The sequence below is a fragment of the Pan troglodytes genome, chromosome 14 (genome assembly GCF_028858775.2).
Source record: "Pan troglodytes isolate AG18354 chromosome 14, NHGRI_mPanTro3-v2.0_pri, whole genome shotgun sequence".
Lineage (NCBI taxonomy): Eukaryota > Metazoa > Chordata > Mammalia > Primates > Hominidae > Pan > Pan troglodytes.
Window position 1 is genome coordinate 73,474,425 of NC_072412.2, and position 13,946 is coordinate 73,488,370.

Sequence of the window (13,946 nt, forward strand, 5' to 3'; positions counted from 1 at the left end):
TGATGGTTTCCAATTTCATCCATGTCCCTACAAAGAACATGAACTCATCATTTTTTATGGCTGCATAGTATTCCATGGTGTATATGTGCCACATTTTCTTAATCCAGTCTATCATTGTTGGACATTTGGGTTGGTTCCAAGTCTTTGCTATTGTGAATAATGCCGCAATAAACATATGTGTGCATGTGTCTTTATAGCAGCATGATTTATAGTCATTTGGGTATATACCCAGTAACGGGATGGCTAGGTCAAATGGTATTTCCAGTTCTAGATCCCTGAGGAATCGCCACACTGACTTCCACAATGGTTGAACTAGTTTACAGTCCCACCAACAGTGTAAGAGTGTTCCTATTTCTCCACATCCTCTCCAGCACCTGCTGTTTCCTGACTTTTTAATGATTGCCATTCTAACTGGTGTGAGATGATATCTCATAGTGGTTTTGATTTGCATTTCTCTGATGGCCAGTGATGATGAGCATTTTTTCATGTATTTTTTGGCTGCATAAATGTCTTCTTTTGAGAAGTGTCTGTTCATGTCCTTCACCCACTTTTTGATGGGGTTGTTTGTTTTTTTCTTGTAAATTTGTTTGAGTTCATTGTAGATTCTGGATAAAAAATATGGAACGCTTCATGAATTTGCGTGTCATCCTTGCGCAGGGGCCATGCTAATCTTCTCTGTATCATTCCAATTTTAGTATATGTGCTGCCGAAGCGAGAACACCATGTTGGCCAGGCTGGTCTCGAACTCCTGACCTCAGGTGATCTGCCCACCTTGGCCTCCCAAAGTGTTGGGATTACAGGCGTGAGCCACCAAGCCTGGCCGGATTATCTTTTCTGAATTTCTGTAAGTAGATTTACTTAACTATGGTAGAAATCCAGTCAATGGTGTTTGAAGTAGAGATTGGGGATGAAGATTTACTACCAAAATGTAAATGAAAACTTAATCTGTTGATGGAAAAGTATTATAACTTGATATAACCCTGGTAAATAAATTTTTTCAAGCCCACTGGACTGTTACACACAATATGTGTGAATTTTATTTTAGGTAAATTGTACCTCAATAAAGTCAATAAAAATGAACCGAAATGAGTACAATTTCCTGATTATTAAGAAACCTGTACAGGTAACACAAGACAGCATGTAATATACTACTATCAAGCAGAATTTATTATCTGAGTATAATTTGGTTACCTATCAGAAATCTATCTATTTATCTATTTCTCTCTCCAACAATTAAAGATGAAAATTCATATGATAATAAACTCAATAATGCAATTTGACAAAGATAAGCTTTCTCAATGAATGAACTATGAAAAATAGGAATAGAAGATTATCTTCCATAAGAGTAAAAAATATTTATTGTAAAAAGCAAAACAATAAAATGATCTGTTACAATCAGAAACGTTTGAAGTTTGCCTCTAGTCACAATAACAGTAAACAGGTTCGTCAGTATTATAACAACTTCAGAAAGGCTAAAAAACAATCTCATGCATACATTAACAAAATAATCATTTATGCTAATATTAGAATCATATAACTACAAAACTCAGCAGACAAAGTTTTTTTTAAAATAAAGCAATAAAATATTTCATAATATGGTTAGGTAATTATGAAATATATATTAAAAACAGGTAATACACTTCTATTACAGGAAGAATTATCTTAAAGACAAGGAGGTAATATTGATACCAGTATATTATCAATGGCAAAGCTAAATAATTTCAAGTAATAAAGTAAACACAAAGTCAAAGGAAAAATAGTTTATAAAATTATATTTAGGTACATAAATGGCACTCAAAATTCTGTAATGTTTCTCCAAGGAGTGTGTGTGAAAGAGGAGAAAAAGACAAACACACACACACACACACACACACTGGGGTGCTGTTTGGAGGAACATAACAGAATCTGATGACTCTCCAAAATATCATAAACAAAATCCAGATACAATTGACAGAACTCAAATTGCAAACTCTTGACCCTTGTGAAGTGAGTGGCAGCAAAAATCTGTTTTGTTAATTAGCCTTAGCTTTATCTGGGTTGCTTGAAACTGCCATAAACATGTGTGACTGATTCATAATCTCAGGGATGGACTGAATTTATGCTCAGAATTTGGAGTGCCCCTCTCTGTTTACCTCCTATCTGGCATTTCTCTCTTATGTTTCAGTGTCTACAATTGCCTCAACTTTGTTCTCTAGTACTCCAAAAGTAAGACCGCTGATTTTATATCCAAGTTTTAGCCACCCACATGACATATTCTGGGTTGTAGTTTAAGACTAAAAGCCATTAAAAAAAATAAAAACCACACAAAAATATATCCAGTGATGTTTTCCTTCTTCAAGGTTTCAACTTCCTTCCAGTATCTGCCTTCCCTTGGTTGCTGTCCAGTGCCCTTAGACAGCTGTTTGTTTGTCTGGAGTTTAGATGTTATCTACAGGATGATTGGTTTGAAAGGAGATACTTGTGTAACACTAGGGGCAGAAACCTCTTTTTTTAATGTTTCCAGAAAAAAATATTATTTGAGCAAAAAAAAAAAAAAAGTCCAAATTTACCAGTTCTTGAAATGTTAATTTTAGAGGTACTTACATAATTGTATGAATTGAATTCAAGTTCATATAGAATTAATGTAACTTATTTATTGTGAAATTGAAAGAGAATGAGAGTTAAAAATGTTAAAAACCAATGGAGAGAAGACTTGATTTGCAAGATACCAGAATGTTTGGAAATGTAATCAAATAAATATGAATTTGTTATATGAATAGATTATCAGAACAGAAAATTCAGAAGTTAATTATAGTACTAAAATAAGATACTACAAACAAGGCATTTCAATACAATGAGAAAATAATAGGTGATTTATTTAGTGATTTTTTTGCACAACTTAATATTTACCTAGAAAAAGGTAAAATTTTACCTATCTATATATATAGTTTTTAAAATACAATTTTAAATGTATAACATAAATATTTTAATAAATCTATGAGTGGTTGTTTGGGGGTGGTGTAAGAAGGAAGCCCTCTTATCCAAAACTTGAAGCCTAAAAACTGTAAAATAAGAAGAAAAAAATATTTATTGTGTACAAATTTCAACTTTAGTTTGGTAAAAGTATAAACAAAAGCAGTATGTGAGTAATAAACTTGGATTAAAAAATTACATATAGTACATATTCATGCAAAGAGGACAAAATCTATAATATACAGAAAGCACTTACAAGTTAATAAAAGAGAAGACAAAATTAAACATAGAATGGGCAGCGCTATGACTAAGATACAGAAAGGCAATCCATCTGGCCATCAAACATAAGAATAGAAAATTTAAAACATTTAGACAAGAAAACAGTCAGATTAGCAGATTATAAGAATGAATAACAAACTTTATTTTGCATAGTTTGGAGATGGTAGGGGGTATATTTATACATTGCTACAGGGAAACTGAGTGTTGGAAAGCAATTTACTAAAATCAATTAAAATATAACAAGTTTAATTTACTGATCCCACTGTAGAAATCTACATCATGGAAATAACAGACAAGGCCTCTCTTTACAAAATAGTTTAGAAGTAGTATAAGAATATGACTGAGTGACCATCCACACAGAGAAACTAGTCTTTTCTTTTTTTTTTTTTTTTTGAGACAGGTTCTGGCTCTGTTGCCCAGGCTGGAGTGTACTGGTGCAATCTTGGCTCACTGCAACCTCTGCCCCCTGAGTTCAAGTGGTTCTCTTGCCTCAGCCTCCCAAGTAGCTGGGATTACAGGTATGTAACACCACACCTGGCTAATTTTTGTATTTTTTGCCATGTTGGCCAGACTGGTCTTGAACTCCTAGACTCAAGCCATCTGCCTGATTCGGCCTCCCAAATTGTTGGGATTACAGGCATGAGCCAGCTTGCCTGGCCTCTTATTAATATATTTTTTTCCCTCGATATGTATCAAAACCAAGTATTGATTTTTTTTTTAGTTAAGTGTTTTATTTCATACAAATGTTGATTCACGCACACTTGTGAAAAATGTACAAAGGTCCTTTGTACTCTTTACCCCATTTCCTCCATGGTAACTTCTTTCATAAGCATAATACAAGATTACAACCATGATACTAACATAGAAACAACAAAGATACAGAACATTTCCTTCACCAGAAAGATCAGATATGTTGTAGTTTCTTAGTCACACCTGCTTAACTCCCATCCACACACCTTGTTTGACCCCTAGCTACTGTAATTGGTTTCCAATTTTTATAACTTTGCCATTTAAATTTTTTTCTTTCTTTTTTTCTTTTTTGAGGTGGAGTTTTCCCCTTGTAGCCTAGGCTGGTGTGCAGTGGTGCGATCTCAGCTCACTGCAACCTCTGCCTCCCGGGTTCAAGCCATTCTCCTGCCTCAGCCTCCCGCGTAGCTGGGACTACAGGCATGTGCCACCACGCCCAGCTAATTTTTGTATTTTTAGTAGAGACGGGGTTTCACCATGTTGGCCAGGATGGTCTCAATCTCTTGACCTCGTGATCCGCCCGCCTCGGCCTGCCAAAGTGCTGGGATTACAGGCATGAGCCACCACACCCGGCCTAAAATATTTTATATTCATGGAATCGTATAGTTGTTAAACTTTTGGGGTTGATTTTTTCTTCTGTCAGCATAATTCTCTGAAGATCCATGCAAGTTGTCGTATCACTAATTCCTTTTAAAGCTGAGTAGTATTCCGTGATATGGATGTATCACAGTTTATTGGAAAGACATTTGGGTTGTTGCTAGTTTTTGAACTACCTTTGTTATAAATGAAGCTTCTATAAGCACTCAGGTACAAGTGTTTAGGTAAATATAAGCCTTCATTTCTTTGGGATAAATGCTCAGGAGTACAAATGCTGTATTACATGGTAGTTGCATGTTTAATGTCAAACTGTTTCCCACAATAATTATAACATTTTACATTCCCATCAGCAATATCTGCGTGATCAGTGTCTCCATATAGATGCTGGCATTTAGTATTGTCGTTGTTTTTTACTTTATCCGTTTAGGTAGGTGTGTTGTGATATTAAATTTTGGTTTTAATTTGCAATTTTCTAATGATTAATGATATTGAAGACCATTACCTGTGCTTGTCAGAATATCCACTTCTATAATATCTGTTCATGTTTTTTCTCATTTTCTAACTAAAGTTTTGCATAGTAAGAATTTGTAAAATATATACTAGATACTAGTCTTTTGTTGGCCATGTGGTTTCTATGTCTCTAGGTAGTCTTTTCATTTTATTAAGAGGGATTTTGCAGAGCAGAGTTTATAATTTTGATGTTCAATTTGCCATTTTTTTCTTTTTATGAATCATGTTTTTGACATGATGTCTAACAGCATTGCCTGACTTTAGATCCTAAAAATGCTCTCCTATTTATTCCTAATAGATATAATTTTAAAATTTTATTTCTTTCTACCAGTATCCAATTTTAGTTTTTTAATTTTAATTTTACGTTCATGGATACATGTGCAGGTTTGTTATACAGGTAAATTATGTGTCATGGGGGTTTGGTGTACAGATTATTTCATCTCCCAGGTAATAAGCATAGTATCTGATAGGTAGTTTTTTTGATTGTCCCTCTCCTCCCATCCTCAACCCTCAAGTAGATCCCAGTGTCTGTAGTATCCCCCTGTGTCCATATGTACTCAATGTTTAGCTCCCACTTATAAGTGAGAACATGTGGTATTCATTTTTTTGTTTTTTGTTCCTGTGTTAGTTCACTTAGGATAATGGACTCCAACTCCATCCATGTTGCCGCAAAAGACATATTTCTGTTTGTGGTCAATTTTGAGTTAATTTTTGTATAAATTGTAAAAATTAGGTTGAGGTTGTTGCTATTATTATTGTTACGCTTGGATATTCAATTGCTGTAGCATCAATTTTTGAAAAGATTTTCCTTTCTCCATTAAATTGCTTTGGCCTATTTGTCTGGTCCATTTTCGGGTTCATCCTGCCTTGCTCCCTGTCTTAGGGAGAAAGCATTCAGTTTTTCACCATTAAGAATAATCTTAGCCAGTTTTCCCAGCACCATTTATTAAATAGGGAATCCTTTCCCCATTTCTTGTTTTTGTCAGGTTTTTCAAAGATCAGATGGTTGTAGATGTGTGGTATTAAATGGGATCTAATTAAACTAAAGAGCTTCTGCACAGCAAAAGAAACTCTACCATCAGAGTGAACAGGCAACCTACACAATGGGAGAAAATTTTTACAATCTTCCCATCTGACGAAGGGCTAATATCCAGAATTAAACAAATTTACAAGAAAAATTCAAACAACCCCATAAAAAAGTGGGCAAAGGATATGAATAGACACTTCTCAAAAGAAGACATTTATGCAGCCAACAGACACATGAAAAAATGCTCATCATCACCGGCCATCAGAGAAATGCAAATCAAAACCACAATGAGATACCATCTCACAACAGTTAGAATGGCAATCATTAAAAAGTCAGGAAAGAACAGGTGCTGGAGAGGATGTGGAGAAACAGGAACACTTTTACACTGTTGGTGGGACTATAAACTAGTTCAACCATTGTGGAAGACAGTGTGACGATTCCTCAAGGATCTAGAATTAGAAATACCTTTTGACCCAGCCATCCCATTACCGGGTATATACCCAAAGGATTATAAATCATGCTGTTATAAAGACACATGCACACGTATGTTTAATGTGGCACTATTCACAATAGCAAACACTTGGAACCAAGCCAAATGTCCATCAATGATAGACTGGATTAAGAAAATGTGGCACATATACGCCATGAAATACTATGCAGCCATAAAAAAGGGTGAGTTCATGTCCTTTGTAGGGACATGGATGAAGCTGGAAACCATCATTGCGAGCAAACTATCACAAGGACAGAAAACCAAGCACCACATGTTCTCACTCATAGGTGGGAATTGAACAATGAGAACACTTGGTCACAGGGTGGGGAACATCATGCACCAGGGCCTGCCGTGGGGTTGGGGAGAGGAGAGGGATAGCATTAGGAGATATACCTAATGTTAAATGATGAGTTAATGGGTGCAGCACACCAACATGGCACATGTATACATATGTAACAAACCTGTACGTTGTGCACATGTACCCTAGAACTTAAAGTATAATTAAAAAAAGAAAAAAAAAGAATAATCTTAGCTGTATGTTTTTGTAGGTGCTTTTCATTAATTTGGAAAAGTTATCCTCTATAGTTCACTGAGTTTTATCATGAATGTGTGTTGAATTATGGTTTTCTTTATCTTAGAATTTCTTGATTTTCTCTTTATTCCTGAAAGATATTTTCACTGCATATAGGATCTGGGTTGACAGTTATTTCCTTTCATCATTTAAAAAATGTCATGCCATTTCCTTCTAGCCTCCATGGTTTCTGATGAGAAATCCTCTGTAATTTAACTTATTTTTTTCCACTAAAGGTAAGCTGTCATTTCTCCCTTGCTACTTTCACGATTTTTTCTTTGTTTTTAGTTTTCAGAAGTTTGACTAATAAGTGCGTTGGTGTGGATTTCTTTAGGTTTATTCTGTTTGGGTTTTGTTCTGATTTTTGAAACTATAGGTCTATGTCTATTTCAAATGTGTGAAATTTTTAGCTGTGATTTCTTCCTATGCTTTATTGTCCCTGTTCTTTTTCTCCTCTCCTTTAAGAACTGGGATGACACAGAAGTTGGTTTTTTTTTTTTTTTTTTTGGTTGTAGTCCCAAAGGTCCAAGTGTCACTGTTAATTTTTTTTTTGGCAGCAGAGCAGGGGATGGGGGAAGTGAAAGGTGGTACTGTGTTATGAGACTCTGGATCTTAAGTAAAATTTTAATTTTAGCTGCCTTCTTTTGATAGCACATTGGTAGCAGGTAGAGGGTGGTGCTTTTTTAATGCTGAGGACAGGTGGAATTCCTGGTTCCCTACTCAGCTTCTGTTGACATTATAAGTGATGGACTTTTCATTATTTCTGGCACAGTGTGAGTACTCCTCTCCATGAAGACTTCACTGATACCTCCCTGCCTGGAAGACACCTTGTTACTATTTCCCATGTGGTCTCCACTGACTCCATAGTAGGGGGCTTCATTACACATTTGGATGATAGTCCTGACTCCCTACTTGATTTTCTCAGATAACGCCTTGGTTTGGGAGGTAGGGCGAGGAGTGGTTGAGTGTCTCCTTGAAATGTGGCATGGCTGGAAATCTAGCCTCAACACTTGACATTTTGTGGTGAAATTGAGTGTAGGACCACTGTTATTTCTGTGGGCTTTGGCTGCTGGAAAGCAATTATGGTCTAAAGGTTTTGTATCTCGTTAGATTACCCGTTTTCTGTTCTTTTGGCTGGAAAGAGTAGACTTATGTTTAGTTGGCTGTTTGTGTGTGTGTTTGTGTGTGTATGAGTGTGTCTGTAGCTATTATTGTTCCAGGTTACTGGCTTCTCCAGCATTTATTCTATGATATAGTAGTAAAAAGAAAACTCAGAGGTCTCTGCCATGCCCATCTTCAGATTTTAAAGCTCCTAGCTAGTTTTATTTTCTTTACCTTTCAAAACACTACTACATCTCCCCAGCAACAGAGTTAGGCAGTGGGATATTTTGAGAGTAAAAAAACGCAACTTCCACTGTAAAATTAGGCTAGCATGTACACACAAATACATACAGCCACCCTAGTAATGTGGAATAATAGAAAATAATGTCAATGCTAATCAATGGAGGAATGTATGTTTTTTAAAGTATGATACATTTCGCAAAAGGCAGCCATAGAGAGATAATGGACCCCTTAAAACCATGACTAAAAGGTTTTAGAATTGACTTGGAAGGATTCCAAAGGTGTTACTAAGAGAGAAAAAGTAGGATTCAGAATAGTGTGCATACTTCTCATTTTTTAAAAACAATGACATAAAATGAACCTTGTATATGTAGATGAGCATCCATCTTTGTATGCTTATGTGTGTATATGCATATTTACATTTTGAAAATTGTTAAGATAGGTTAAGGGACAGGTGTAGGGAAAGTGATGATTTGCTTGAGAGGAGAGTGAGAAATGGGAGAGTCAAATAAAAATATAAAGATAAAACTACAATTAAAAGAAACTCATCTTGTATGATATGATCATATTTATGCATTTTTACAAAATTGAAGGGGCACATAAACCTGCAACCATGAAGGCTTAAAGATAATGATATCATCATTCTCTGCCTGAGGTACTATTTCTTAATACTATCATTTAAAAGAAATGAATATTAGTTATTTTTTTCTCTTCCATTAATTCCTTAATTTTTTTATCAGTCCAATTAGCAACAAGACAAATACAGTCATTTGTCGCTTAATGATGGGGATACATTCTGAGGGATGCATCCTTAGGTGATTTTGTCATTGTGCACACATCATAGAGTGCACTTACACAATCCTAGATGGTATAGTCTGTCACTGATCTAGGCTATATTGTACAACCCATTGCTCTTAGCCTACAAACCTGTTCCACATGTACTGCATGGAATATTGAAGCAATTATAATACAATTTGTTTGTGTATCTAAATATGTATAAACATAGAAAAGATACAATAAAAATACAATACAAAAGATACAAAATGGTACTACTTTATAGGACACCTACCATGAATGGAGCTTGCAGGACTACAAGCTGCTCTAGGTGAGTCAGTGAGTGAGTGGGGAGTGAAGGTGAAGGCCTAGAACATTGCTATACACTACTTCATTTCGCCTACACTAAATTTATTTTTTTAAATTTCCTTCTCCAATAGTAAATTAACCTTAGCTTACTTTAATTTTTCTTTATAAACTTGTTTTCTGTAACTTTATTTATTTATTTATTTATTTTTTGGTGACAGAGTCTCATCCTGTTGTCCAGGCTGGAATGCAGTGGCATGATCATGGCTCACTGCAACCTCCACCTCCCAGTTTCAAGCGATCCTCCTGTCTCAGCCTCCCAAGTAGCTGGGACAGGCATGCAACACCACGCCTGGCTAATGTTTGTGTTTTTTATATTTATTTATTTATTTATTTTTGAGATGGAGTCTTGCTCTGTCAAAAGTCTCACTCTGTTGCCCAGGCTGGAGTGCAATGGTGTGGTCTCAGCTCACTGCAACCTCCACCTCACAAGTTCAAGTGATTCTCCTGTCTCAGCCTCCCCAGTAGCTGGGATTGCAGGCATGTGTCACCGTGCCTGGATAGTTTTTCTATGCTTAGTGGAGATAGGGTTTCACCATGTTGGCCAGGCTGGACTCAAACTCCTGACCACAAGTGATCTGCCAGCCTCAGCCTCCCAAAGTGCTGCGATTACAGGCATGAGCCACCGGGTCTGGCTTTTTTGTGTTCTTTAGCAGAGACAGGGTTTAGCCATGTTGCCCAGGCCAGTCCTGAATTCCTGAGCTCAAGTCTTCTACCCACCTCAGCATCCCAAAGTGCTGGGATTATAGGCATAAATGAGTCACCGCACCTGGCCTTTTTTTTTTTCTCTAACTTTTTTGGCTCTGTTATAACAATACTTCACTTAAAACACAAATACATTGTACAGCTGTACTAAAATACTTCATTTCTTTATATTCTTATTTTATAAGGTTTTGTCTTTCTAAATTTTTATTTCTTTTTAATTTTAAACTTTTTTGTTAACAAAGACACAAACACATCTTAGCCTAGGACTACACAGTATCAAGATAATCAATGTCACTGTTTTCTAATTCCACGTCTTGTGTCACTGGAAAGTCTTCAGGGCCAATAATATGCATGAAGCTGTCATGTCCTATGATAACGATGCCTTCTTCTGGAATATCTCCCAAAGGACCTGCCTGAGACTGTTTTAAGTTGACTTAAAAAAAAAATAGTACAAGGAATACCCTGTAAAATAAAAACATAAAATATGGCAAATATATAAACCAATAACATAGTCTCATTATCATCAAGCATTATGAATTGTACATAATTGTATGTGCTATATATTTTATAGGACTGGTATCAAAGTAGGTTTGTTTACAACAGCATGATCACAAACATGAGTGATGCATTGTATTAGGACATTATGGCTGTTACAGTATCACTAGATGATAGGAATTTTCCAGCTCCATTATAATTTTAGGGACCACCATAGTATATACAATCTGTTGTTGACTGAAAAATCATTATGTGGTGCATTCCTGTGTAGAAAAATGTCTCTATGGACTCCCTCTGGGCACGAATGTATATATTTTTCTCTAAGTCACCCTCTAAAAATATAATTCAGGCTTTGTTCATTTCTCATCCACATAGTTACATGTTTAGAACTTGTGTGTCAATTTTGTGACACACAAGGTCACAAACGTGACCTAGAGAAAAAAAAATATACCCTTCACCTCTACCACAATCTCCATACTCTAAAACCTCTTAAATATGTCATGAAATACATGGAAAAAATCTAATTACTTGCCATGAAATAGGAGACCTTTCATGGCGTTATTCTTGTTTATTTAAGTCCTAAATTTATCATATATTTATGAATTAATAAACACTGCATACACGTGTTGGTAAAACTTACCACACTTAAATATAGTTTTAAACAAATATTCAGATTTGTGCATTAAGCCCAAAGAATGATGGGTCCCAGAGGCTGGAAAGGAGTGTGGAGAGCAGGGAAAAAAGAGAGGATGGTTAATGGGTACCAGGATTCAGTCAGATAGAATGAATACCTAGTGTTTGGTAGCACAATAGACTATGGTTAACAATAATTCATTGCATATTTTAAAATAACTAATAGAGTGGAATTACAATGTTCCTAACACAAATAAAAGAAATGGTAATACTTGAGGTGATAGATACTCCAATTATCCTGATTTGGTTATTACACATTGTTTGCTTGTATCAAAATTTCACAAATACCCCATAACTACATAAAACTATTATACACCCATAATAATTACAAATAATTTGCATCTCTTTTGACTCTGGCAATAACTTTTTAGCAAGTTAAAACCAACATCTAGTTGAAACAAATAGTTCTGCCATCACACTTTCTTTCCTTCATTGCTTACTGCCAATTTACTTGTGGCTTCATTTCTCATCTGTGACAAAATTTTCATTTTCAAATAATTTATGTTGTTTCTTTGAATTGTTTGACATGGTGATTAAATTTTAAAGGTAATACATTGAGTTTTTCTTTTTAATACTGAGTTTTATTTCACATATATATTTTTGTCTCCCCACCATTTCCATGTCTGACTACCACTACTACTATGTCCTATCATACCACTCCATACATACTTAAAACTAAGCAAAGGGTGGAGTTCCATCTTTAAAAACTAAACAGGCATTTTGGACAACACATCCTTGGCAGTGGAATCTGGACAACATTTATCAAACATGGTAGGGAAAATTCTCACTCTGCATTATAAAAAGGACAGCCAGATATCAACTGTTACAGAAATAAAATAAGAGGGAAAACTTTAACAAATTGTTTGAACTATTTTCTTAAAGAGACTTCCTCCACTGCCAGAGATCTTGAACAGCCTCCTCCTCAGTCATCCGGAAGCAATTCTTCACATAAATCATGAACTTGGCTTCCACTTTGGGAAGGGAACCACTTTTTCTATACTTGCTTGCATTTTTGCTTTAATGTCCTCTACAGCATTTGGTTCTTTTGGTGTTTTAGGAGTTTTTCCTGTTTTTTGTAGGATTTTTGTTCTTTGATCTTGGTGTCGATGACGGTTTTGAGTCTTTTCCACTCTGATTTGAATTTTGTGAATTTTGGCTGGAGTATCTCGTATAGATTTCTTCACTGGCGCTTTTTCTTCAGTTTCCTCATCATCAAAATCATCACCATCATCATCATCATCAGCTTCATCATCATCTTCATCACTAGCAAGTTTTACTTTTTTCTGTGGAAACTTGCTACCACCTCCAGGGGGAGAAGGCTTTCCAGATATACTTAAGAGTTTCAAATCCTCCTCCTCTTCATCTTCTGACTCTGCATTTTCCTCCCCAGCTACTAAGTGCTGTCCACTAATATGCACTGGCCCTGAACCCAACTTCAACCGTAAGAGCACTGGTGGTGTTATTTCAAAGCCCCCAAGGGAAACCATTGGATGTACAGGCATTGTCAAAGTTGTCAGCGTTACTTTAATTGGAATCCCTTCGTAATTCATTGCCTCTGCTTCAACAACGTGCAATTCATCCTTTGCACCAGCCCCTAAACTCACCGTTCTTAAAGATAACTGGTGCTCATTTTCATCATTATCCACCTTAAAGTGATCATCTTTGTTGGCCTTTAGTTCACTACTGAAAAGATAATTCTAGGGCCTCAGGGGGGACATGTCCATGTCCATCGAATCTTCCATCGCGTGGCGGCACGCACTTAGGTAGGGGAGAAGGCAGATGGAGATAAACGACCACTGCTCAGGAGAACAGTCGCTCAGGACAGAATCACATCAGGGACATTGAGTTTTTAATATCGCATATTTTAATCTTATATGAGCTTATAAAAATTGATTTTTAAATTGTTTCTTTCCAAGGGTCTGAATTAGTTCTAAGAAATGTGTGAACAGTTTTGTCGTTTTTCATCAAAGCAGAAGAATTTCAACTGTTTAAATACATGCTTTCAGCTCTAATTACTCATTAGAGAAAATAAGTTAAAAATGTATGGTTTTAATATTTATGTTAAAGAACAAAATCAAAACTTTCCCTAATATATGGATTAACTGATTGGTACAATTAACTAGTAATGAATGTAAAATTACTCTGGCATATCTCATTATAGTGTTAGTCTAAATTTAAATTTATAATTATATATACGCATATATAAAATGAAAGAATTGCATGTAAATCACTTATAAAAAAAGACTTTATGAAATGAGGTTAAAAAAATCCAAAGATAAATCAAGCTACTTCCCTTGGAAAGCTGACACCTTTCATATGATTTTATTAAATTTTGACCCATTTAAGTCATACAAAATAGTGGACTCATATTAAATGAAGCACAAATAAAGAAATAGCCA

At 35.5% G+C, this 13,946-nt stretch overlaps 1 non-coding gene and 1 pseudogene across 1 annotated transcript; both read right to left on the minus strand.

The window, feature by feature from the left end:
- Nucleotides 1–612: 612 nt before the first annotated feature.
- On the minus strand, nucleotides 613–721 carry LOC112205316 (U6 spliceosomal RNA). Its single transcript, XR_002939211.2, has one exon. It is a non-coding gene; the product is annotated as a U6 spliceosomal RNA (small nuclear RNA).
- An 11,702-nt stretch (nucleotides 722–12,423) lies between these two features.
- Nucleotides 12,424–13,410, minus strand: LOC467375 (nucleophosmin-like; annotated as a pseudogene).
- Between the last annotated feature and the right edge of the window lie 536 nt (nucleotides 13,411–13,946).